This window comes from Trachypithecus francoisi, unplaced genomic scaffold (genome assembly GCF_009764315.1).
Source record: "Trachypithecus francoisi isolate TF-2019V2 unplaced genomic scaffold, Tfra_2.0 Lachesis_group5, whole genome shotgun sequence".
Lineage (NCBI taxonomy): Eukaryota > Metazoa > Chordata > Mammalia > Primates > Cercopithecidae > Trachypithecus > Trachypithecus francoisi.
Window position 1 is genome coordinate 19,412,985 of NW_022681470.1, and position 27,853 is coordinate 19,440,837.

The 27,853-nt window shown below is 47.7% G+C and overlaps 1 long non-coding RNA gene across 1 annotated transcript; it reads left to right on the plus strand.

Moving 5' to 3' along the window:
- LOC117075179 lies at positions 1-27,043 on the plus strand. Its single transcript, XR_004433871.1, has 3 exons — positions 1-645; positions 23,602-23,711; positions 24,974-27,043. It is a non-coding gene; the product is annotated as an uncharacterized LOC117075179 (long non-coding RNA).
- The last annotated feature ends 810 nt before the right edge of the window (positions 27,044-27,853 follow it).

Sequence of the window (27,853 nt, forward strand, 5' to 3'; positions counted from 1 at the left end):
ACAAAGGGGCCTGGCCTCTGCTTTGACTGCAGGATTTGCTCCGTCTCCTCTCCAATGACGCCTCCATTTCTGCTCAGGTCTGAATTCTCATTACACTTCCCTCCAGTCCCCAGCTCAGACACGATCTCCTTTCTGGCTTCTCCTGAGCTTTAATAGCTGTCTGTCCCCTCCCTGTCCCCAGACATTTCCCAGACAGAATTCCCCAGCTACTCTTCCAGGAGAGAAGCTCTGTCAATCCATCATGGTGACCTCTCAGTGCCTCGCATAGCAGGGGCTCAATTCGTATATGTGGAAATTAGGCAAAAATTGAGGAAGTGCCCGTGGAAAGAGTTATTTGAGGAGGTGACAAAGGAAGGCTTGATACAGTAGAGCTCCCTTTCCTAGGGGATATGTTCCAAGACTCCCCGGTGGATGCCTGGAACCTCAGATAGTACCGAACCCTCTTGTCTGAGTCTGTTCGTGTTGCTCTAAAGGAATACAGAAGGCTGACAATTTAAGGAAAGTGGCTTCTTTGGCTCATGATTCTGATGGCTGGAAAATGTCAAAGATGGGGCATCAGCATGTGGCAAGGACCACGGGCTGCTTGCGCTCTCAGCAGAAGGTGAAGGGAGCTGGTGAGTGCAGAAGTCAAGCTCGAGAGAGGAGGTAAGGGAGGGAGGAGAGGTGCCAGGCTCTTTTTAACAGCCACCTCTCAAGGGAACTGACAGAGCAAGAACTCCCCACTCTCTCGGGGGAGGGCATTCATCTATTCCCGAGGGATCCGCCCCACGACCCAAGCACCTCCCATTAGGCTCCACCTCCAACACTGGGGATCAAATTTCAGCATGTGGTTTGGGGGACAAATATCCTAACAATAGCGCCTATAGGCCTCTATGTTGCTGTTTCCTTTGCACATACATACCTAATACGAAGTTTAGTTTATAAATTGGGTGCAATAAGAGATTAACAATAATAATAAAATAGAACAATTTATGACAATATATTGTAACAAACATTATGTGAATGTGGTTTCTCTTTCTCTCGACATATCTGACTGTACCATACTGACCTGTCTTCGGACCATGGTTCATTCAACCACAGATTGGGGGGTGCTGCTGTATCTTCCAGGGATAAATGGGTCAGATTTATGTGGAGCAGGGGCCTGAAGGGTGGGAACAGAATTGGTGAAGTGAGAAAGTGTGGCACGGGGGCTTCACCTGTGGGGTCTGCCTATTGAATCCGGATGGTCTAGGGCTGGCTCAGCCGCGAGCAGGATCTTAGGTGACAGCTCAGTGGGGGCCACCTGACAGTGAGGACCAGGTATACGGTGTCACCAGCTCTTCCAGAATGTTCTCTCAGGTGCCGAGGATACCCTGGGGTCTGAGGTGCCAGATCCAGGAGAGTCATTTCAGGTGAGGTGTCATGTCTTGGAACGAAGTCTTGGGAATTTGAGGGGTTTATGAAAGCACACGAGTAGAAAGCAGGGAGGCTCTTCTGTGGCTACCCAGAACGAGCACAGCGGGGCTCCCGTGGCTCCAAGGTGCAGCCTCGGTCTCAGGGAAGGCTCGGTGTGTGATTTCTATTAACTGGGAAGGTTTTATCAGGGTGCTTGGAGTCCCTGTAACTGACTTTGCCCTACTTTATAAATCCTTTCTCTAAATACTTCTGTGAGGTTTGGCTGGGCTTGGAGTTGTGTGGGAATTAAAAACGATCTGTTTCTTGGCCTCTAGAGTGGGTTCCATTTTCCTCAGCAACCCTCCCATGTACCCAAGAAAAGGGGGTGGGTTTGTAGGGACTTAATTGGCTCACCTGACCCTTCTGGGCTACAATTAGACTCGCATGGCTGTGAGGCGGCCTGGTCTGCACACACTGGCTGACACCAGCCTCTCAAATGGAAAACCCACTCAGTCAGAGAGACCGTCTCTTTCTAAATCTGCAAACAAGCCTCCGTTATTTCTGTTTAGGATTTCCCAGGTTCTCCACCCTCACTTCAAAAAGATTTCACTTTCCTCATCAGGGCAATTTCCCTTCTTCCTCTCAGAGTGGTCTGACTGGCCCAGATGAGGCACAGAAGCTGTAGGTGGCTTACAGGCCTCTGTCTCCCCTGCAGAAACGCAGCCCAGGGTCTAGGTCATGGGCAGGTCAGGACAAGCTCTGTGCCCGGGACACCCTTCCTGCTGGGAGACAAGGCCAGGGACAAAGGCAAGGCTTGGAGGAAGTGGAACCTGATGCAGATCCCAGCTGATTTACGAATCTCCAGGCCCAGAGGCACTGTGCCTGTGAGGCCCAGTCCTCAGCAGGGGGGACTGAGCTCAAAAACAGGACCCACCTTACACACATTTCACACACTCCCTCTCTCGAGAAGAGCCAGGCAGTTGGGACACCTGACTGAGGCAGCCAGCCATTAGCATAAGGCCTCAGACTGAGTCTGGGCCCACACCCAGGGGAGTGTTTTATCTGCTGGGTTTCATTTGTAAGAGCCCTCATTCCTAGAAGGTGCACATTGACAGGACATGGACCAGCTCATTACTACTGCCCTGGAGGCAGCACAAGCTGTTTGTCCCATGGCCTGAATCCCCACCCCATCCTTCTTTTCTCCGCTGCTGTCGACATCGACATCTATACCCCTCAGAGTGCCCCCATGGCGCCGCCGGAGCACGAGGTAATGAGCAATGGAAAGCGTGTCTCTGGCCCATGCGAGGGCAGCAGCTTGTCGGTGGCAGGTCGCAGGCCATGGTGGCCACCCTGACCCTTCTCCTCCTAGACTTCACTCACTGCTCAGGACAACTATCAGTGACTGGAAGCCGAGGGCAGGAGAGAGAAGCAGGCAGGTGTCAATTGCCCAGGTCTGGGTGCAGCTCTGACTTACACACCTTGTGGCCATAGAGGCTCCTCTTCATCTCTCAGCCTTGGTTTTTCATCTGCAAAATATTCATAATTGTTGGCACATGTGGTTGTACATGAATGAATGTGTTCATGAATGTAAGTGTGTGGGTGTATGTGTGTGAATGTGAATGTATGGCTGTATGTCTTAATCTATTCAGACAGCTGTAATAAAATGCCTGAAACTGAGTCATTCATAAACAATACAAATTTTTTTCTCATAGTTCTGGAGGCTGGGAGTTTTGGTGTCTGGGGAAGGTCAGGGGTCTCTCATTCCAAGATGGTGCCATGTTGCTGCAGTCCCTGGAAAGGAGGGCGCTGTGTCCTCTTGTGGGGGAATGAACCCACTTCCTTTAGCCCTTTTATGAGGTCTCCAACCCCATGCAGGAGGGCTCTGTCCTGGTAACTTCATCACCTCCTAAAGACCTCATCTCTTCATTCTATCACATTGGCTATGAAGTTTCAATGCACGAACCTGGGCGGACACTCAGCCCCATAGCACTGTGTGAGTATGACAGTGTGAACAAGCGCGTGGGTGAGAGTACATACGAGGGCATATGAGCATGGGTGTGTGTGTGACTGCAGGAGCATCAATGTGTGGTGAGAATAATTTTTGCATCTCCTTTTTGTTCTAACTTTCACCAGGCGTCTTGAGGGCAGATGTGGGGCGTCTGCCTCCTTCTCCCAGAACAGAGGTAGTCAGAAGGTGGGAGTGTAGGTGATGTCTCTGCCTACCTGTCCTGGCTGCCCCGGGTCTCTCAGCCGTGAGGAGCGGCTGGCACAGCTTCCCTGACCACGTGGCCTTCTCCTCCTCATCCCACCCATGCCCTTCCTCCAAGCCCCGACCCTTCTGACTCACAGGTCCTGCCAGCCACCTGGGCAGCTCCTCGGACCACTCAGCCTCCCTGACTCTCCTTTGCCCGAAATTTCTGGGGTGAAAGGGGCCTTAGGAACTGAGCCCTTGACACTGAACCTGGGCCAAAGCCCCTTCCAAGGGCTCTTCCTTCTGCACCTGAGCACATCTGGGGTGACAGCTCATCCGTTCTGACTGTTGTGCCTGGCTGCCTTGAGCTGAGCTCTGGGTCACCAGTAAGTCTCCACCTCCCCTCCTGGTTCTGACCAGAGGCCACCGAGCAGAGCAGGAAGATGATCTTCTCAGGACAGCCCTGTGGCTCTCTCCAGTCCCTCCTGAAACTCTGCCCCAGACCTGGCACCTGATGTCACAGGCTCAGCCACCTGTCGGCTGCACTGTGCAATCTAACAGCACTGAGCAGAAGAGATACCTGAGCTTGGAGTTGAGAAGGTCCGAGTTTAAATCCCCAACTCTGCCAGTTTCACCTGCAAACTGGGGACTGAAACTTTGTCACAAATTCTCAAGAGGATACAGTTAAAAGGCATGTGAATGCAGTTTGTGAAGTATTAACTATTTTACAATTAGATCATAAGACTTTTTTCTGAGAGAGTGCTTCAAATTATTTCCTGAGTGTTCCTTTTGTCTCTGTGATTTCGTTAAGTTGTAAAATTAATATTAATGTAATTGAAATTTAATTAAATCTTAATATTTAATATTTAAAAATAAGTTTGGCTGGGTGCAGTGGCTCACACCTGTAATGCCAGCACTTTGGCAGGCTTCACCTGAGGTCAGGAGTTCGAGACCAGCCTGCCCAACATTGCAAAATCCCATCTCTACTAAAAATATTAAAAATTAGCCGGGCATGGTGGCAGGCACTGGTAATCTCAGCTACTCAGGAGGTTGAGGCAGGAGAATCACTTGAACCCGGGAGGCAGAGGTTGCAGTGAGCCGAGATCACACCACTGCACTCCAGCCTGGGCAACTAAAGCAAAAGTCCATCTCAAAAAAAAAAAGTTTTCTGCTTCTTCTGTGTGCATGGAAGCTGCTGTCCTGGCCCCAGGGCGGGGGCTGGTGCACCTGGCTCCTTTCCCAGGCTGGCCTCCTCTCTCAGTCACTGCTCCCTGGGTCTCCTTGACAAGTCAGTTCCCCAGAGCCGTCCCCACCCATTTCTCCGCTTGCTCATTTCTCACAACAGAAGCCGAGACAGCACCTCGCCTTGCCACTGAGGATGGCACATGGAGTGCAAGGCCAGTGTGCCGGGCAGTAAGGAGGACATTGGGGTCCCTCTCAGCCTCCTGTCCATTCCACCTTGGAGCCTGGGGAGGAAGGATGGGAAACTGCAGAGGTGCCTGAGTCACAGTTACCCAGCCAGTCCTGGGATCTTGCCAGGGATTTTTGTTAAGTAAACAATGAATGTTTTCATGGCTTAAACCATGTGGGCCAAACCCAGACTGCTGCCTGGTTTTGCGAATTGCGTTTTGTTGGCACACAGCTACCCCTGTGCTTACATTTCATCAGCGGTGTTTTTGCGCTTCAGGGACAGGCATGAGTTGTCGTGACAAAGGCTATGTGGCCCGCGAAGCCTCAAATATTTATGTTCTAGCCCCTTGCAGAAAAAGCCATCTCCTGATTTAAATCGTTGGCTAGTTGGTTTTTTGCTGACTATCAGCCAAATACATCCTAACTGGTCCAGTAACAGAAAAAGCAACCCCCAAGAGCTCAGCGAAGGAGGTGAAAGCATCATCTCCAGGAACATGCGGCGAGAGCTCGTGGGCCGGTTGGCTTCAAGGCTCCACCACATCGTCGAGCCCCATCTTCATCCTGCATCTTTGTCGCCGGCCCACTGCATGGTTGTAGGGTAAATGCCACAGTGTCAGGACCCCTTATTCTACAAGAACGTTCAGTGGGAGAAGACGTTGATTTCCCGCCAAGCATTTATTTTCCTTTTTAAATTTAGACCAAAGAGATGTTCCCCAGATGGCTCTTGGGAGACTTCTCCCTCTCCTGTCACAGCCAACAGAGCTGGGTCACATTTCTACCCTTAAACCAGCTGCGGGCACATACCGGTCACTGACCAGAGGGGTGGCTTCACCATAATTGCCTTGGATGAATTCAGATCCACAATTATGCATTTTACTCTTTTCCGCACGGAGAACTCTTTTATATAGAACTTGTAGCCCCAGCCAGTCTAGCAACAAGGAGTGGCCCATCCACATACCGTATTCTAAGTATTGACCTGGCACTAGGCTCTGTGCTGGTCACCAAGGAGTTGGAGTCCAGCTGAGTGACAGGGTTGCACCCCAGGAACCGTGGGCCTGACCACCCAGATACGGACTGAGGATGGTTGGGGATGGGGATACAGAATCCTGGGAGGCATTACGTCTACTGCCATTTTTTTTTTAAATCAAAAAAGCCACCAAGGTGAGGATGTGGAAGAAATATTTGGGGAAGTCAGGCAAGGAGAAGGCTTCCAGTAACACCTGCAACATCAAACCCTGCCCCTCCCGCCAGGCCACTGTGTGTCCTGCCTCAGTAGGAACAATAGCTGACACCCATACGGCATTTGTCACGTGTCAGTGCTTTCCCAGTTCTTTGCATGTATTAGCTCATTTAATCCTCCCTATGACCCCAGATGAGAGGCATTATTACCATTCCATTTCACAGAACAGAAACTGAGGCACAGAGAGTTTAAGTACGTCGCTGAAGTATCCCACTGTCCACACTTGGGTGCCACACATTGGCCTGGGGTCTGGTTACAGAGGCTGTGTGCGTTCCAGTGTGATACTCGGCCTCTCCTGAGGGATGATGGACTTGAGTGTGTGCCCGCAGGAATGCAGCCTGAACGCACTGCTCAGTATCCAACAACGTCACTCGTCTCCATAACACATCATTACGGATCCTGGCTCATGCACACTGAGATAGACCAAGAGCTGGGTGCGAAGCCAAAAATGTCTTCAGTCTACAGACATACCTTTTGTGTCTTTAATAAATCTGAGAGAAGGTTGGAATAAGAATTCAGTTCAGCAAAAGTTTACACAACATTTTCTATGTGCCAGGGCCTTCTGTTATGAGCCGAGGTTTCAAAATAAATAAGACACCATTCTGGTCCTGAGTGACCCCTCGAGGTAGTAGGGGAGTCAGACAAGCAGCAGATAACAGCAGTGAATCTGCGGGTGTTGTGACTCGGTGATGCACCCCAGGGGCTCCAGTGGATGGGGGAGGCTTCTTAGAGAGACAACGTTGATTCTGTGCCTGAGAATCATGAGTGGGAATCCCATCCCCTGAGAAATCTGGAAACTCCTCCAGTTTCTTCTTGCCATGCTCTCAGTCATGGGGATACTATCACCGTCATTTCTGTGTATATGGCCATATGGCTTTGCTGAGCTTTCCCATATGCAGTTCTGATTAAAGCACGTGGACCCTGTGTGAAAAGCAGCATCGTGTTATAGTGATGGGCAAGGGCTCCAAGTGACTGCCCAAAAGCATGTGGTTGGTATTCCAGTCTAAATAGACTCAGAAACCCCTGCCTTTGTTTTCTTCTTTTCTTTTCTTTTTCTTTTTTTCTTTCTTTTGTTTTTGAGATGGAGTCTAGCTCTGTTGCGCTAGAGTGCAGTGGCGCGATCTTGGCTCACTGCAACCTCTGCCTCCCAGCTTCAAGCGATTCTTCTGCCTCAGCCTCCCGAGTAGCTGGGATTACAGGTGCCTGCTAATTTCTGTATTTTTAGTAGAGACAGAGGTTTCACTGTGTTGGCCAGGCTGGTCTCGAATTCCTGACTTTGTGATCCCCCTGCCTCGGCCTCCCAAAGTGCTGGGATTATAAGCGTGAGCCACCGTGCCCAGCCTATCTCTGCCTTTCAAACAAATCCTGTTGCACCACCAATCTGATGTATCTCCCCACCCCACCCCTGAGTCCTCAGCAGGGCCCTATTTATTTGCAAAACATTGACTAAGTCCCTGCTGTAAACATGGCACTGTGTTAGGGACTGGAGATAACAGTGGTCTCCCAGACAGGCAAGATTCCCGTGTGCTTCCAGGGAGGGATCAGATTTCAGGAGGGGGAGCTCGGTTTGGAAGGAGGCTGAGACAGCTCCCACTTGAGGAGTTATGGTGATCCACAGTGCCGCTGACATCTGTGCACATCCAATAAAGGTGTATCAGATGAATAAATGAGCCACAATACACAGTTGGCAAAGCACTGATGAGCTAAGCCAAGTAGAATGAATACAAGGTCATTTGTCACGTTCTGTAGATAGAGCAGCTGTGCAACATTTCTTGCATTGAATGAGAGGAGGAAGGCAGCTCACCTTCTCTGATCTGCTTTATGCTCCCTGAAGACGAGATGGAGAATGGGTCTTTTAGGGGGACACACTCATATTGCCATGGGTCATGTATAGGACGTACAGAGAGAAATCATAAGTGATCTTTTCCCTCGGGGAGCTCAGGGTCTGGTGATGGGCAGATGAAAAAGGAATGCCCACAAATATCTTCAGTGAATGTGCATGGCCTGCCTGTGGCCTCTTGGGTGCCCTAGCAGCCCAGGTACAGAGTCCCCGTCCTCATGGTGCATGCTTTCCTGGCACTAAGTAGTGGTGCGGACCTTGGCCGAGCTGCCCTCAACCCCTTGCCTGCACTTACTACCTCATCTGTCACCTGGCACCATCTGCAATTGTCCATCATAGTGTCTGTGGTGTTTCCTGTTTCTCTTCTCAGCTGTACCAAGATGTAAAATCCTGAGAGCATGCATCCCATCTTTCTTGTTACCATTGCGTCTGAAAGTGACTGAAATGTAGCAAGAGTGCAATAAATAATTTTTAATAAGCAATAAGTAAGAGCAAATGTAAAATTACAGCTGCTCGAACACAAAGAGTAAATGTAAAATTACAGCTGGTGACGAACACAAAGAAGGAAATAAGCAGGATTATTGGAAGGCAGAATGGGAGAGAAACCAGTCGGGGAAGGCTACTAGAAAGAGGTGGCATCTGAGTTAGTCCCAGAAGGACGAAGTGGAGACAATGGCTTGAAATTTGAGGGTGATGAGCACGAAAGTGTTCCAGGCAGCAAAACAACTCCGTCACCTTCCTAAAGGAAGTTTATCACTTCAGGGGAGTGTGAAGGAGGGAATCATTCACTCTGTAGGATAAAAAGAAGGGAGGTCCCTCTCAAAGGTGGCACTGGAGCTGGTCCCTGAAAGAAACGTAAGATCTGGCTAGAGAGGAAGGAAAAAGTATTCCTGGTGGGAGGAACTGCAGAAGCGAAGGCCTAGAGTTCTGAGTAAGAACGTCGTTTTCTAACAGCACACAGCCTGCCTGCATGATATGGAGGGGCTGTGGGGAGTGATGGGTAAGTTGGAGCAGTTCTCCAAAAGGTTTGACTTCTAAGTTAGGTTCCTCTGCACAGGTCTGGTGGGAAGAGTTGGTGGCGACAGGCCCTCATGAGCTTTCATCTCTCTGACTCTCTGTGCCTGTCACTTCCATGGATAGTTGAGCTTTGGCTGTGTCCCTGAGCTTCTGCATCCTCATCTGTAAAGCGAGGGGGATGCCAGATGGTTTCTAAGCGTGCATCCAGACCTAACATCTGCGATTCTCTCATGACCTGAATCATAAGGTTGGAAAACCAGTTGTCCTAGAAAAATCCCTTAGTCTCCATGAAGCCTGTGCCGCTGGATGGTTCTTGAGGGGAACTCAACATACGGCCCCCGTCGCAGTGTGCTTGTGATGAAAACTCTTCCTTCTTCCTGGCTGGTCCTGATGGCGGGTGTTCTGAGACATGGCAGACAGCAAGTGCTGGGCATTCTGAGACATGCTGGGGCCCGGGGATCTTGCCAGGCCAGGTTTAACTGACACAATTTCTGATGGCTTCAGAGAGGATATTTGTTAGGTCCTGCCTGCCTAATGGAATATGTCACCATTCTGCAAACAGCATACCTGGAGCTGAAATATCTTTGGTAAGCAGTGAAAGAGATTACCTGGGTCAAGTTAAGAAAAGACTGGTGGAAGTCAAGGAAAGATTGCCCCTTTAAACAATATCACCTTTGTGGGTAGACTGGAGAGCTGGAGAAACTGTATGAATGTCACCCCATGCGACCATGCGGTAAGGCCTAAGAAGTTGTTAGGATATGTGATTTTCCCAGGTAGAAGGCATGCAATGGTCAAATACTTTTCCTTGGCTATTCAAAACGCCCAGCCAATCAATAAATTCCTGTCTTTTTCCAGGAATCTTGCACATGGTTGTGCAGTGCACAACCTGTATAACCATCCATGGAAACCAGGCTATTCCACAATTAATTTAATCCACAGGGTTTATTTAATTGCTGTGTTGTGCTAGACATGTGCTAGGCCATGGGGATAAATGGGTGAAATGCAATGGGTCCCGGCCCTTAGGGAAAGACAGAAAGATAGCATCGTAGGTGCTTTGATTGAAGGCTCAGGGAGGATGCTGTGGGAGGGTAGAGGAAAAGCCTTTAGCCCAGAATTGGTGGGAATGGAGGAGAAAAAGAGAACAGCTGAGCCAGGAAAGTGTACTCTAAAGAGAGAGTGGTGCCCATCATTTGCTACTTTCTCTTGGCCCAAAGAACTTAAGTCTTTTTTCAACTGTGCTGTTGTCCTTCCAAACTCTACCACTAAATACTCATTCTTTTTTGTATTTTTTTAGAGATAGGATCTCACTCTGTTGCCCTGGCTAGAGTGCAGTGGTACAATCATGGCTCACTGCAGCCTCAAGGTCCTGGGCTCAAGTGATCCTCCTGCTTCAGCTTCCCAAGTAGGTGGGACTACAGTCATAGACCACCATGTCTGGCTAATTTCTGTATTTTTGTAGAGACAGGGTCTCCTGAATACTCACTCATTCTTCTAGTAGCATAGCATGGCATTATTCTTGGAAGAGAATGCCTGTCCCTGTGGATGTGGCTGGGGGAGGTGGGGTGGGGGTCACCAGGCATGGCTCCCACCTGCTGCAGGTATGCCTACTCAGCCGACCCCGTCTTGCATCCATGTTTGGGGAATGAGCAGTACAGTTTTTCCATCTAACTCCAGAGTCTGACTCCAGTTGCCAGTATTTTAATCTCACCCTGTTTTCTGTGGTAATCTTTGTTTAAACAATGTGTCAAAATGTTTTTTAAATCATGAAAATACTGCACAGTGGCATATCTCCTATCCACAGGGTACTACTGATCTGGTAACCGACCAAGACGCCAATAAGTAAGCAAAAAGGCTTCCAGAAGCCAGAGCAATTATTTTTATCTCTAGGCAGTGACGTGAAGACATCCCACTCAGAGGGGCCACGAAGCCCACACTCGTGAATGTGTTTACTTCTCACACAAAATCCCTTCCACTGGAGGCTGGGTGGGGTGGCTCACACCTAACACTCAACACTTTGGGAGGCCAAGGCAGGAGGATTGCCTGAGTCCAGGAGTTTGAGACCAACCTGGGCAACATAGTATGACCCCATCTCTAAAAAAAAAAAAAAAAAGCTGGGTGTTGTGGCATGCACCTGTAGTCCCAGCTACTCCAGAGGCTGAGGTGGGAGGACTCCTTGAGCCCCAGGAGGTCGAGGCTGCTGTGAGCTGAGTTTGCACTACTGTATTCCAGCCTGGGTAACAAAGTAAGACTCTGTCTCAAAAAACAAAACAAAAACAAACAAAAAAATCCCACACTGAGTTATTGGAATTAAACCCAAGAAATGTATGTGACTGAACTAATCATCTTCCCCTCTCTCTGAGACTGACATCCTCTCCACACCTTCACCCTTCATCCTTCCCCACGCCATGTCGATTACAGCCTCCACATGGAAACCAGCCCCATGTCTAACTCCCTACAGCACCCCTCTCTCCACTAAGTCACCATGACAGTGACTTGCCCCTCCACCAAGCACTGTGCAGCCTGATAGGGCTTTCTTTCTTTGTTTTTGTTTTTGAGACAGGGTCTCCCTCTGTCACCCAGGCTGGAGTGCAGTGGTGCTATCATAACTCACTGCAGCCTCCAGCTCCTGGGCTCAAGCCATCCTCTTGCCTTAGTCTCCTGAATAGCTGGGACTACAGGCACGCACCCTCACACCTGGCTGATTTTTAAAAATTTATTTGTAGAGATAGTCATGCTATGTTGCCCAGGCTGGTGCTGGCCTCCTGGCCTCAAGTGATTCTCCTACCCCAGCCTCAGGTGAGCCACCTCACCTGGCCCTGATGGGGCTTTCTAAACTGCAAATCTGATCAATTGTTTAAATAAATCATACAATGGTTCTTCACTATCCTGAAGATAAAATCCACATTTCTTCACATGGCTGTACAGGGCCTCCAGCGATCAGGCCTTTGTTTGGTCTGATATCCAATCTCTTCTCAAATAGTCGCTTCTTACAGCTCTCCAAGGCATCAGCTCTGTGCATTCCCAAACTTGTGCATGTGCTGCTCCTGGGCCTATATTGTGTGTGCTGGTTGGCAACTCCCTTTTTCCTTTAGGGCTTGGTTGGGAGGTGGCTTCTTTGGGAAGCTTACCCATCCCTTGCCCAGCTGGGTAAGGCATTAGTGGTCCGGTGGCATATTGGGATAATCTCTATGAGGCACTTACATCTGAGGGCTGTGATTCTTCACTGGGTCTTTTAGCTGCATGAGAGCATGGCTCAGTCTTTCATTGATCAAATTTGTAGAGCATAACACACAGAAGGTATTCAATCAATACAAATTAAATGAATGAAGAGATGAGTTTGAATTCCCATGGAAAATGAGAAGAAATACATTCTTAGGGTTTGGGACACTTGATGAAGTCAAACATGCTGTTAATTAGGAGTATTTTTAGCTTAGATTGACATGAAGCCTCCAGTAGTGGTGGCTTGGGAAAGAACTTAGTTCTTCATTCTTGTGCAACTCCCGTGGCCTATAACTACACAAGCAGTGAGGTCTCGGTGATGTTGGAAGAGGAGCCATCTTCTAAAAGCTGTGCCTATGGCCTGTTTCATGTTCAGCCTTCCTGAAAATTCTATGAGTTGTCTAGATCTCTTAATAAATTACTCTTTCTGCTTTAACTAGCTAGTATTGATTCCAGTTGCGTGCAGCTAAGAACTCTGGTAAATACAAACCTTTGTCTGACTCTCACAAAAATCTCAAAGCAATAGTAATGCCTAGTTTTGTAGAAGCAACCACAGAAGTTAGAAAAGGCAGCTTGGGAAGCAGTTGAGATGCTGCAAGCTGATTTCCAGGAGGAGAACTGGTCTATGCTGAAAACCTACCTGCAACCTCAACTTTGCTTCTCTCCTGTGTTCGACTGCTGAATGTTGAAGCTGGAAGGAATAACAGGTTTCCTAGTGGAAATTTATGCATTTGATGGAGGGCGCCTGAGGTGCCCAGATTGCACGGCTTTTTTTTTTTTTTTTTTTTCCTCTAAAGACGGGGTCTTGCTCTGTCACCCAGGCTGGCATGCAGTGGCATGATCATAGCTCGCTATAAACTACAGCTCCTGGGCTCAAGAGATCCTCCTGCCTCATCTTCCCAAAAGTGCTGGGATTAGAGGTGTGAGCCACTGTGCCTGGCCCCACACAGCTTCCTAGCAGCTGAACTGGGAGGTCAGGTTATTTCTGTCGCTCCGCACTGCCAAGGGCTGACAGAACAAAGAAACACAGAGGAACTGGAAAAGCTGATCATGGGGCCGAACCGTGGCTAACTGGCTTAAATCACAAATCTGTGTAACCATAATTTGCCGACTTGTACATGTTTTATACCCCAAGGGAGCCTAGAACAGCCTCCTTGCACTTAGAAGGCCCAGCCGGGCCAGTGCTGACTCCGACTCCTTGGTGGACAGGACCCCAGGGGGTGGGAGTATAAGGGCCAGGCTGGCCAGAGCCTGGGCGTCAAACCCGAGAAAGGGTCACACTTTTTTTCTTGTCAGTTTCCCAGCCTTTTCCATTACAGCATTTTTACCTGGGAGGTTTAATGAGCTCCCCTGAGTTTTCCCATTCCAGGAGCTTAACTTAAAGTGTCAGTGTCTTAAGCATTTTCCCAGTAGTGGGCCTGGTGCCTTTGGAAGCTGCATTTCCTTTTTCAGGCGTTGGGGGGACCGCTGGGTTCTGGGAAGGACTGACAGGGCGAATGGCCCCAAGCAGCAGCAGCAGCTTCCAGGCAGGGCTGTGCAATTCAGGCCGCCTGGGGAAAGGTGCTGTGAGAGATGAGGGGCAAGAACAGCTTTAAAAGTTAATGAGCTTGGCTGAGCTCCCAGGACCCTTCTTTCCAGGCGGCTTGACTTCTCTTTGCATTTCCTTGCCCTCCGAGCACCCAACTAACTTTTAACCCAGGCTGTTCCAAAGCTCGAGGGAAGAGGCTGCTCCCCTGGCTTCCTACAGAGTGAGTCTCTGCTCCACGCTCTGGACATTGCTCTGGGAAACCCCTGCTTCCCAGACCAGCCACATCATGAACACGCTTGGACGGGAGCTCAGTGCTGTTTCCTGCTACTGGTGAGGCTGGTGCCGGTGTGCACTATGCAGGCGTCAGGACTGGTCATCGCTGTCCTTACAACCCCCTGCCTGCCATCCTTCACCGCCTAGTTTGATCAGGGTGCATCTCCATTGCCGGTCTGTGCAGGGTGGGGCTGAGTGCTTCCCTCAGCCTCCCCTTGCCCAGAGCCTGCCTCTAACCGCAGTCTGCCCTGTGGACTGCTAGGCCATGAACAGCCCTGGAGGCTTGGTCCCTCCTTTGGCTTGGGGGAGCACTGAGTGTGGGTCTCCAGCCTGTGTGGCCTCAGGGCCACATCTGCAAACATTCTCTTTCTTTTCTTTCTCTCTCTTCCTTCCTTCCTTTTCTTTCTTTTCTTTGACAGGGTCTTACTCTGGTGCCCAGAGTGGAGTACAGTGGTGTCATCATAGCTCAGGACAGCCTCAAACATGGGGGCTCACACAATCCTCCTGCCCCAGCCTCACTAGTATCTAGGACTATAGGTGTGCACCACTGGACTCCTCTAATTTTTTACCTTTTTGGTAGATATGGGGTCTTGCTATGTTGCCCAGGCTGGTCTTGAACTCCTGGCCTCAAGCATCTTCCCCTTGGCCTCCCAAACATCTTGGGGCTACAGATGTGAGCCACCATGCCCCACCAACATTCTCTTTCTCGATCCCTGAGTCCAATAGCAGGAAGGTAGGGAGTGAGGGAAGGTTTCAGCATCACTGGGAGCTTTTCCAAAAATCTCATGTTGTCCTTCTCTCTGGAGAGCATTTGAAAGGGGCCACAATGGCTGAGAAACATTGGACTGTATTACTATTTGCAATCTTCTGATTGTCTATGAGAATTCCTTGGGTAAGATTTGTTAAGAATTCAGATTCCTGGGCTCCTTCTCAGACCTACACAATTGAAAGCCCTGGGGCAGGACCTAGGAATCTGCATTCAAATAGTCTCCTGGGTTGTCTTCATACTCAGCAGGTTTCAGGCCACTGAGTAAGGGGCCTTGCAGTCCTCTAGTCCCTTGTCACAGCGCTGGAAGCAGGACGCTCCAGGTCTGGGTCGTGTTCGGGGCTCTTTTTAGAGCAGCCCTTCAGAACTTCACAGTGAAAGTCCTGCATCTCCCCTGGCCTGGGAAGGTCACCTGCCAAGTCAGTTCCTGGAGCACAGAGTGAAAGGGTGCCCTTGTCTGATTAGAAACAGACACAGCTGTGCTGTATTCTGTAGCAGGGGAGAGGAGGAAGGGTGCTCGAATAACGCCATGCCCTGTATACACGTAATGCAAAATTAACATTCCCTCTGCTTGTTCCCAGTGGGGAATAAGAGATCCCATTGCACTCCTCAAAGGAACCACCCTCACCCATTGCCCTGGACACTTCCCTTCCATGCAACAGACTCAGATGTCCAGAGCTGTGGAGAGTTCATTCTAAAGGCAGAATAGCTGCTTTGTCCAACTTCCCAGTCCCTCTCCTCTGAGCAAATGACTTTCAGATCCCTGAGAGATAAGCTGTAGTTTGGCTTCAGAATGTTGATAAAGGAGAGAAGGGTTCTCTTCAAGAGCAAACACCCTGAGGTTTTGCCCGAACCTCAGGGTATTGGGCAATGAGAGTGATCAAATGATACAATTTCATTATCTCTGTCCGTCTGCGTAGATCTATTGGCTTTGGGAGGCCAAGAAGAGTTTGAAAAGAATAGTTAAAAAAAAAGAAATCAGCAAACAGCCAATTCACAGCTGTGTCCTGGATGGTAGGCCAGGTGGTAAAAGAAAAAAAAAACCTGCCAGGATCAAATTTAAAATGGAATGAGTTTCATTTTACAGTGAGAAAGAGACGAACAGCCAACACCCAGGGACTGGCCTGGTCCCAGGCACCCAGCCATCATACTGCCTCCAGATCACTGGGTGCTCTCCTGTTGAACAGTGTCTGAAATGTAGACAAAGCAAAGGCATCTTATCACATGGAGGAAACTGAGCGAGGCTGAAACTGCACCCTATTTACACTTGCCATCCTTTGTGAACATCTAGGGAAAGTAAGACATAGATTCAGGGGTGGGGGCTGGGAAGAGATGTGAGTGTGTAAGTGGGGGCAGTTCGGGGTGAGGGACTGCACAAAACTAGTTTGGAAAGTGACCAATTATAAAATCAGTTTTTCTCCCATAACCTCAGGAGATGGCTGTTTAATTCAGCCTTCTAATTATAATCCAAATATTCCCAGGTGTCATCAGCCTGAAGATCCAGAAAAACCATCCACATTAACACTCAGTTGGAGGGTTCTGACCCCTCCTCAGTGTCCTCCCAACGCTGTCTCAGGTGTGCTCACCTGAATTCACATCATCCAGACACTGCTGCTTTTCCCCCAGGAACTGCTGGGTGCCTATGTCCAGGGCAGACAGTAGGCAGCCCCACTCTGGGGTGGGCGTACCAGCTGTTTACAGCTGGGTACATTAGTTATGGCTGCTTAGTGCTGGCTTTAACGTCATGCTGGGCATTAAATATTTTGAATATTTAACGCTGCCCCTGTCCACAATCTGCTGGAGGTGGAAGATGACGGAAAGGCCCTCCACCAAGGTTCATTTGGTCTTGTGGGCCCAGAAACAGCATTGATTGAACTCCAACCTCACAAAGTCCCTCCTGAGAACCCCACAGGCTGGACTGAAGGCTTCATACTCCTTGCTTCGCCTCCTGTCCTTGAGCCACACTGGGACACAGGCACAAAGTCGCCTCTATTTCCCATTGGCTTGAGCCGCCTAAACTGTCCCTGCTTCTCCTTCAGGTGAAATCTAGAAATGCCTAAGTGGATCAGCTGTGCAAATAAATCTTTCCAGGTTCCCCAGTCCCCAGACTCCTATGTGGTCACGTAGGCTCAGCTGGGACCACCATGCTCCATAATCAAGGAGACAGACAAAATGTTCAGCACTGAACACTCCACAATAAGAGTTTGTGGGAAGAGAAAACGAACAAACCAAGCAATTGTGTTAAAAATTGCAGAGGGCAAGCCACAGATTCTAAACTTGGACCATCTGAATGCAATTCCTGGATCTGCGACTTCCAGCTTCAATGTGTTACGTGCTTTCTGAACCCCAGTTTCATCTTGTGAAAAACGGGCACAATAATAGTACCTCCTCGTTAAGAGCTGTTGGGAGGGTCAAACACGATAATCTAGGTCTAGGGTTTGTCGTAGGACCCGTTGTATGCTAAGCGCTCCATAAATGTTGACTCTGATCATTATTATAAATAATCAATGAATCCACATTTTAGAAAGAAGACATATGCAGAGATGATGGGAGAAATGGAAAAGATAATTTGCTTTAAATTAAATCTGGCCAGAGATGGCAGGATACTAGGGTGCCACGTGTTCGAAAAGCCAAATTAAACACGGCTCACAGCTCCCTGACCCTCGCCCTCCATTGACCAGGTTTCTTGCTGTGTCAGAGGGTGGGGAGGAGGGCAGAGCAAAGGAGGCTGCAGCTGGGCTGTTGAATTTGGCCCTCCTACTAGCCTTAGCCTTAGCAAGTGAGGCCAAGGCTTTTTTGTCCTACCGAACAGTCAGCCTTGTTTTTCTTGAATGGTGATTGGCCAGGAGTCTCTCAATTTGGCTGCACATTTCTGTTTCTGTGGGCTTGGGTTGAGGATCAACAGCCACATTTCCACTTGCATTAATACATTTAGGTAGACCCAGCCATCTGGAAAAAACCTTGAGATCAGCTTCAAGCTAATGAGATGCTAATGGTAGCAAGAAAACTGGAAAAAGCAAAAATAAAAACATCAGCTCAGCTGATGAATTTGAGTTTCACTCTTTTCTTTCTACATCTATTCTCCAGCAGAGGTGTCCATTGTCAGGAAACTGACTGCAGATACCATAGACTGGGTGGCTTAAATAACAAACATTTACTTTCACAGTTCTGGAGGCTGCAAAATCCAAGATCAAGGCACTGGCAAATCCGGCGTCTGGTGAGGGCAGGCCTCCTAGTTCACAGACAGCACCTGCTTGCTGTGTCCTCACATGGTGAAGAGAAAGTCATCTCTCTCACGCCTTTTCTTTTGTTTTCTTTTGAGACAGGGTCTTGCTCTGGCATGGGCACACCAGCTCTGCGACCCATGCTGGAGTGCAATGGCATGATCACAGCTCACTACAGGCTCAACCTCCCTGGCTCAAGTAATCCTCCCATCTCGGCCTCCTGAGTGGCTGGGACTATAGTCATGTGCCACCACACAGGCTAATTTTAGCTTTTTGTAGTGGTGAGGTTTCACCATGTTGCCCAGCCTGATCTTGAACTCCTGAGCTCAAGCTGTCTGCCTGTCTTGGCGTCCCAAAGTGTTGGGATTGCAGGAGTGAGTCACCGTGCCCAGCCTCATGTCTTTTCTTAAAAGGGCACAAATCCCATCATGAGGGCTCCACCCTTATGACCTAATCATCTCCCCAAGGCCCCATTTCCTAATACCATCACACTGGGGTTTAGATTTCAAGGTTTGAATTTTAGAGGGACACAAACATTCTGTCCATGACATCAACTATTGTAGTATTGATATCTATCCATTTACTTGACTAGATCTCTGATCACTGCACTGGCATCATCCAAAAGTGTCTTCTGGGGCCTGGATGTGGTGGTTCACACCTGCAATCCCAGCACTTTGGGAGGCCGAGGTGGATGGATCACTTGAGGTCAGGAGTTCAAGATCAACCTGGCCAACATGGTGAAACCCTGTCTCTACTAAAAATACAAAAATTAGCCAGGTGTAGTGGTAGGCGCCTGTAATCCCAGCTATTCGGGAGGCTGAGGTAGGAGAATCCCTTGAACCCAGGAGGCGGAGGTTGCAGTGGGCTGAGATCGCACCACTACACTCCAGCCTGGGCAACAGAACGAGGCTCCATCTTTAAAACAAACAAACAAACAATAAACAAAAGTGTCTTCTGGTGTATGGAGCCTGAGAATTAGAAGACCTGGTTTTGATTCTTGAAATCATGCTCACGGCAAAGTGTGTCATTGTCCTATGTCATCTCTAAGACCATAAGAAATTTGAGGGCAGGAGCCTCACCTTGTCCTTTTTAGAATTGTGCACAAATGCTTAACAGGTATTTGCTGATTGACTGATCTCCCAAATTAACTATTTTTAGACCACAAATCCATCTAAATGTCTTTCTCTGTTTCATTTTCAAGACACAAGCCCGTGCTTTACTATAAGTTTTATGTGGTATGCAACAAGTGAAGATAATGGAAAATATGTACCTATTACCATAGTAAGCAATAATTGGTCAACAAATTCACATTTCTTCCAGTGAAACCGAAGGAAAATAGATAATTATCTCTCCAATCAACTTAGACAGTTTTCCAAATAGCAGTTGGCCATTTAAAAGGTCTCTTCGCTTAAGAATATCAGAACATAAAGTTCTGTAGGCTTAGATAGCAATTCCGAGGTTTACAGAAGAGGCCTGATAGCTGGAATTGAGAAATCCTTGGACAATCAATGATCTCAATGTTATTCCAGTTTTAAGTGAAACATTCTTTTGCTAATACAATGCTAATGTGGTTACAGAAAGTAAGCGTTTTTAATGGAAACTCATGTTTGGTACCTTGGCTTACATGGAGTACATTTGTTATTAATTACTCATTCTTTTTCAAAGCCAAGTCTAATGGGTAATGACAACACAAAAAATTGGCAAGGTCAAAAGTAGTTCAGCAGTTATTGGTTTAAGAAACATTAATTGAGCAGTTTTTGGGTAGCAGGCAGTGTGCTGGGTGCTGGGAGGTAGTGTGGTAGGAATATACAATGCCCTGCCTCCCAGCTCCATTTTATCCAGGGGTCATGGGTCGTGGGTGCAAATTATGGCTCCACGTGGACACCCAGCTGGACCAGAGCTGATCCTGTGGGTGGTGCTGTGCTCTCTCCCTCAGCACCTGTCCCTGGAGGGTCTCTGAAAGTCCAGGTCAGCCCCTGGGCTGGGTCCCCACAGTAAGAAGGGAACTATGATGGGCAACACCCCAGAAAATAAGACTCACAGCCTCACTTCAGGTCAGTTTGCAAGGACTGACATCACACAGCAGGCATTCGAAGATGCTGCTGACCCAGGTGGATGACACAGGGCACTGGGGTTGGAGGAAGGTGAGCGGGGAGGGGAGAAGGCCCTATATGATACATCACAGACATACATTCCTGGGTGATAAATGGCAGCCTCTGACCTGTCTCTTTGGGCTGTCAAGGAGATGATGAAGCTTGGGATGGGGTGGAGACAGGCAGTGCTCTGGGGGAAAGACTGGCATTTTCCTGGGGGAATGGGGGTGGTGGTAGGGGATGAGAAAGTATCTCTTGGGTGAGAAGTCAGTGGTCCATTTCCAACACTGGACTGTAATGTCCTTCTAATCAGTACTCCGTCTATCTGATTCCATAACGGCATTCGAGGAAAGGGGACACCGTCTCATCTTTTAGGGAGGAAATAATGGTCTAGAGGAATCAATGATTTTCCAAGGTCTCTCTTAAGAGACCCATAGTAGTACTGGGATTTTAACCTTTGCCTCTGTTTGGGTACAAATAACCAGAGTGAGAATAGAAATCTAATATAATCATCCAAACCCGTCATCAAAGGTACTTTCAGCAGACTGAGTGATTCATTAAAAACAAAACCAACCAACCAACCAAAAAATGAGACAGAGAGATGCGCTGAGCTGGTGCAGGGGAGGAGATCCACAGAAGCCTGAGGAACAATCCTTGTCCTCAAGGACATGAGCCAGAAACCCAGGTGAAAGGCAGCCCCCAACACAGGTGTTAAACCAGCCAGCTCCAGTCCAAGGTGGAATAGAGCAGGCATTCTGGGGAGATATAAAAATTGAAATACGGGAGTCTCTGTACCATGTCCCCATGCTATAACTCTTGTGCACTTTCAAGCCCTCTTTCTTACTAACACCAAGGAAACAATGAACATGTCACTACCTTGCTTAGGTATTTCCAATGGTCCCATCATCACCAACAAAAGTTGCTCCTTTGCATGGGAACATGCCCTTTGTAATTTACACCCCGCTTTCGTTGCCAGCTTCCTTTCTTCAGACCACCCAGCTTGCTGCTTCTTGCCCAGCCATGTGGAGCTAATGAAGATGTGCTGTTCCACGCCTCTGTGCCTCTCCACATGCTGTTCCTTTCGCCTGGAGTGCCAACCCTTTCTGCCTGCTGTCCACCTATCAAACTTCCACTCATCCTTTACAAACCAGCATAAGCATCAGCACTTTGGGGGTGTGTAAGTAGAAATGGAATTTTTAAAAAATCTGCCCAGAAAGAGTCAAATACATGCTTTCATGGACGTTTTGTGAAACACGAGAGGAATCCAAGGTTTCTTTAATGAATGCATAAGCCAAATGACATGCAAATAATACAGAAAAAGAACTTCTAGGAAAAAATGAGGCCAAAGTATTTGGAGCAATTTAAGGCATCCAGAGAGCTGAGCTTTCTCTCTCTTCCCAGGTGTGTTCCATGCACTATAATTGCCTTTCCTGGCCTTGGGGAATGACAGTAACCTATGATCAGAAGCTGAACAGGCCACCCCAGCCTGAGGGGGAGGTTTCACACTGGAAAAGCTTGCTGAGGTGGCTTGTGGAACATGAGTTGAGTTGTAGATAAGCAGATAGATGGGAATGGAGTGGGATGACTTGGGAGAAAGGCACAAGCAATGGTGTAGAGGGAGGAAAGTGAATCTGGCAGGGGGCTATTCCTGTCTCCTGAAGCTGCCCACTTATATATGGTGACAATATATGTACCATATTTGATATATTATATAGCTATAAGCATACACATCATAGTGCTCGGCTTCTGAATCTGGGAACATACTCACTATAATAGCTATACTTGGCCGGGTGCGGTGGCTCATGCCTGTGATCCCAGCACTTTGGGAGGCTGAGGCAAGTGGATCAAGAGGTCAGGAGTTCAAGACCAGCCTGGCCAAGATGGTGAAACCCTATCTCTACTAAAAAAAAAAAATACAAAAATTAGTTGGGTGTGGTGGTGGGCACCTGTAATCCCAGCTACGGGAAGGCTGAGGCAGAGAATTGCTTGAATCCAGGAGGCAGAGGTTGCAGTGAGCAGAGATTGTGCCATTGCATTCCAGCCTTGGTGACAGAGTGAGAGTCCGTCTCAAAAAAAAAAAAAAAAAAAGCTATGTTCTATGGATGTGTGTGTGTGTGTCATATAGTCACTATATATATTCACTGTAGTATACATACAGTGTGTGTACATATATCTACACACACACATTTTAGGATCTGGGAGTATAATCACTATAATATCTACACTATGTGTGTGTATATATATATATATACATACAGCATATATATTTAGTCACTCTGTCTCTATATTCACTCTAGTATACATGCTCTACTGAAAGTTCTGTATAGTCCTTGTAAAGACAATGAATTCTGGCCCAGCATGGTGGCCCACGCCTATAATCCCAGCACTTTGGGAGACCAAGGTGGGCGATCACGAGGTTGGGAGATGGAGACCATCCTGCCTAACACAGTGAAACCCTGTCTCTACTAAAAATACAAAAAATTAGCCGGGTGTGGTGGCACATGCCTGTTATCCCAGCAACTCAGGAGGCTGAGGCAGGAGAATTGCTTGACCCAGGAGGCAGAGGTTGCAGTGAGCCGACATTGCGCCGCTGCATTCCAGCCTGGGCGACAGAGTGAAACTCTGTCTCAAAAAAATAAAAAGAAAACAAAAATAAAAAAAGAAAAGAAAATGAATTCTTTTGGATCCTGGGACGAGTGTTTCAGACCTTCAGGGGTCTTCAGATCAAGGGAGGCCACCCTGCATTATTAGTTAAGGGCTTTAGGCAGGCACTTGTGTCAACCTGGTCATAAGTAGAAACACTAATGCTGCTACTAAAGTCTCCTAGATCACCCAGATGATCAGGATAAGTTTATTTTGAATTTTTAGAGTATTGCAATGAAAACAAAATAATTTTAAAATTATGATTAGCTAGCACACCTTTAGGAACATGCAACTCCCCAGACCCACTTTGGGAGATGAAGCAATTCTGGTCTGGGACCGTTGCAAAGTTCCTTTTAGGGAGGAAATGTTTCTTGGGTTCGTGAAACATCTTAATGGCTTTCTTTTATTTTAAGGCAGTGTCTTGCTCTGTCACCCAGGCTGGAGTGCAGTGGCGCCATCATTGTTCACTGAAGCCTCTAATTCCTGGTGTCAAGCAATCCTCCCACCCCAGCCTCCTGAGTAGCTGGAACTACTGGGGCAGCCACCATGCCCAGCTCACTTCTTTATTTCTAGTAGAGATGAAGTCTCCCTATGTTGCCCTGGTTGGGCTCAAGCAATCCTCCTGCCTCTTATTCCAAAGTGCTGGGATTACAGGCAGGAGTCACCATGCTTAGCCCTTAATGGCTTTTTGGTTATTCAAAGGTTAACCTTTGCCTTGTCTGTATAGGAGCGGTTGAGACAGACAGTTGTTTGCATAATGTTCTGTTTTCTATGTGCTGGCAGGAGAGACCAAAGATCTGGCCCTGGGACCTGGTGAGGTGGAAGGGTAGCAGGCTCCCTGTGGAGATCAAGAGTCCCAGCAATATAGTGGCCGCTGGCACCACACAGAGGAGGTCAGTGTGCGAGTCCCTGGCAGCGGAAATACCCCGTGAACCACAAGAATACTGAATCCAACGTTCAGTCTCAGATCTTCCTAATCCTACACTGTCAGTGACAGACTTTGGGCCCAATAGCACACTGCCTGTTGTACTTAGAGAATAGAGGGGAGGAGGTAGAGAATAGAGGGGAGGAGGCTGTGTCCACCCTGGAGGAAGAAGAAAGAAAAAGCAAGCAAGCGAACGAGACAGAGAGAGAGAGAGAGAGAGAGAGAGAGAGAGAGAGAGAGAGAAGCTCCAGATGATGAGAGTTGTGGTAAGAGCAGGAATTTGGAGTGAGAGTAGGGAGGGGTCACTTGGTATTACCAGGAAGTCCTGGGAAAGGCACGGAATGTCCCACAGTCCTGCGGGAGACGTGGGCGGGGGTGATTTAAATTTTTTTTTAATAGAAAGGAAAGGATGATCACAGACAGCCTGACAACTAGGATAGACTCAAGTTACTTGTGTGGGGCAGCGATACCTCTTCCACCATCATCTGACCCCTATTCGTGTGATTCACCTGCATTTGTTTTATTGTTGAACTTTCTCTGTGTGTTAGTGCCTTCTCTTCCTCAGTAGTTCTGGATTCTTTGGAGGCTACCATGGACAGTTTTACTTGAGTTTGGTGGTGCATACATAAGGAGTAATTGGAGATAAACTGGAAGAAGTTGGCTAGGGCCAGATCATTGCATGGCATTGCTTGCCATATATTTCAGAATAGACCACTGTGAACCCTGTGACATGTTTATGTGTGAAGTTAGCTTCCTAGCTTAGGATCAGTTAGTAAGCATTCAAGAATTAACACTCACAGGAGGCTCTAGCAAGTACTTCCAATGTCAATTTTTTCATTGGCGAAATAGTGGGATTCAGGACATGTGGGCTGTATAAGTACTTGCCCCATTACACAGTGAGGTGTAAAGACACAGCACGCTCAGTTGCCCACTCCTGGAGTGCAGCTGTCAGTGGAGAACTCTGCTTGGTCCTCTGCCCCACCCCAGTTCATCCTTCACAGAGGACTCACCGACCCCTATAGACAGCTTGCTGACAGAACTCCTACAGCATCTGCTTTAGAGTGGATCTTTCATGCAGGATGCTTGCGGGGAGCCACAAAGGACAGAGAACAGGACCTCACTGAGGTTACAGGAGCAGATTGTATGACTGTTTCTACGCCTGTTTGATATCAAAGTTTCTACATTTGGCAGATCTGAGTGTGGTGCTCATTGTAACATTTCCTGTTGCAGGGAGAGGAGCCACTGCTGATATTTTCCTATCAGTGTGCAACACATGGGTCGTTTTGACATGTATGCAAAGGGTGTTTGCAATAGAAGACACTGACCATGAAGGCTTTGAAGCAGGGAATGACATGGAGAAGGTGCTCTGTGCTGAGAGTGGGAGGCTGGGGCAGGGATTCAAGTTAGATCCGGAGAGTGGAGCCAAGAACCTGGTAACCCGAGCTAGAACTGCTGCAAGGTCAGAATCCACGGGCTCCCCCAAACTCCCCTGAACCCTGGCGCTGGCCAAGGACTTCCTGAGTTAGAGGGGATATGCAGGCAAGCCAACTCCTTCCACCGTGACAAAACCACACTTTGATGAGTCAGGAGGAGATTCATCTCAGACACAGATCACATTTCCCCTCATTACATTTGCCTCCATGCATGTGGAGTCGGGGGTTGGAATTCAGAGAAGCGCAAATGTGAAAGGCAGCTTGAGCTTCCTCAAGAAGACACACTCACAGAAACGACGCTGAAGCAGTGAGCAAGGCCTGGAGCCCTAAACTTTCCCAGAGTGGCCCGGTTTTTCCAGAGGGGGCCCATTCATTTTGTCGCTTGTGAGATCTTTTGTGAGTCTATTTTAGTGGCCTTTGGAGGCAATCAGTGTGAAGGATCCTTTTTAAGAAGAAATTCACAAAGCTAAGAGGCCCCCTGCAGATCACTTGGCAAGATGAGGTGGAGCTAGGCTCAGGACCCTTCCTGATTTTGGCTCTTCTTCCTCCCTCCTCTCTGGTATGGTTGGGCATTCTCTTCCCTTTGGGCTCCCTCTCTGAAACTCATTTCCCAAGTATGGCTTCTTCTCAAATGGAGGCTACACCTTTTCTGATCAAAACTCATGAGCTGTGCAGTGCACTAGTTATTGCTTCCCAGGGTGGGTTTTCAAAAATATCCAGACAATGAATAGGAATAAATAGGCTCAGGAACAGCCTGGTGCCCCCTGCTCCCTTTCTCTCTTTTCTTTCTTGTAGTCCCCTTCCCTCCCCTTCCCTTCTCTACCCTCCCCTTCCCTCCCCTTTTCTCTTCTTCCCTTCCCTTCCCTCCCACTCTTGCTCTTCAAGTTAGGCTTACAGGATAGAGTGGAAAAACCTTTAGAAATCTTTAGCACATGGCTCTTTCTCAGTTGTCAGGTAGGTGAGGACATTTGGAGACCAAGGCTCAGGCCATCTTTCAATGCCTTTTCATGTTCAGTGCCCAGCGATTCTTTTCTCTCAAGACCTCTGCTTCTCTCTATTCACAGTACTGTTGTGAGGAAAGAAAGTTGATACTTGTGAATAATAATAATTATTAAAATAGTTTACCATGATTGAGTGGATAGTCTGTGCCATGCAGGTGCCAGGTACTTCACACAGAATAACCCATTCAATCCTCATAGCTCTTTGAGATAGCAACTACAATCTCCCCGTTTTACAGGTGAGGAACCTGAGGTTTAGGTTAAAATATTTGTCCAAAGTCATTTTAGTTGGTTAAATGGTGGCTCCAAAAAGATGTGTCCAAACCCCTTAGATCTGCGAATATGACCTTGGTTGGGAAAAGAGTCTTTGTAGATATAATTAAGTTGAGGATCTTGGGATGAAATCATATGAAAAACAAGAATGAGCCCTAATCCCAATGATAAGTCTCCTTATAAGAGACAAAAGGAGAAGGCCACGTGAAGACAGGGTTAGAGACTGGAGTGATGTGGCCACAAGCTAAGGAATGTGGACAGCCACCAGAAGCTGGGAGAGACTGGAAAAGGTTCTCCCCTTGAGCCTTCAGAGGGAACATGGCCCTGCTGACACCTGGATTTTTGGACTTATGGTTTCTATAACTGAGAAAGAATGAGTTTCTGCTGTTTTAAGCTACCCAGTTTGTAATAATTTGTTACAGCAGCCCTAAGAATCTAATTCAGTCAAATAGCTGGCTCGTAAGTGGTGAAAAAAAGATACTATCAATATTAAAGCTGTTATAATAACCACATTTATTTTATTTTTGAGATAAGGTCTCACTCTGTCACCCAGACTAGAGGGCACTTGCATGATCATGACTCACTGCAGCCTCAATCTCCTGGACTTAGGTGATTCTCCCACTTTGCCTTCAGGGTAGCTGGGACTATAGGCACATGCCACCATGCCCAGCTAAGCTAATTTTTTGTACTTTTGTAGAGATGGGGTTTCATCATATTGCCCAGGCTGGTCTCGAACCCCTGGGCTCAAGCAATCCACCTGTCTTGGCCTCCCAAAGAATTGGGATTACAGGCGTGAGTCATTGCACCCAGCCAATAACCAAATTTCAACAAGTCATTATAGAAAAATAATGAATAACATACAAAAAGAATTATTATATATTATCAGTTGAAAGGAGCATGCTAAGAAAGAAAGAAAGAAAGAAAGAAAGAAAGAAAGAGAAAGAGTGAGAAAGAAAGAAAGAAAGAAAAAAAAAAGAAAGAAAGAAAGGGAAATAAAGAAAAAGAGAAAGAAAGAAAAAGAGAAAAGGAAAAATACAATACTATGGATATTCCTGAATAATAGAAATACTTAATATTCTTCTTTGGCTTTTCCTGAATTTTCCAGAATTGCTGATGAATATGTACTTCGATAACTAATATTTTAGAATGTGTTAGAAAGAAGTTCAGTGGACTCAGACAGTCCTGTTCACCACTGACGATAGTAACAGGGCTGCGTCTTGGGTGGTTTCCTGCAGTGCCCCAGGGAGTAGGCTTTCTACAAAGTCCCACTCTTGCATGAGTCATCACCAGAATCCCCACATTCTCGGCAAAATCAAGCCTGGAGATTCCTCTTTAGGGTCACAATGTCCATGGATTCATTGCTTCCATTTAGGAATTATTTACATATGCTTACATTCACACCTCAC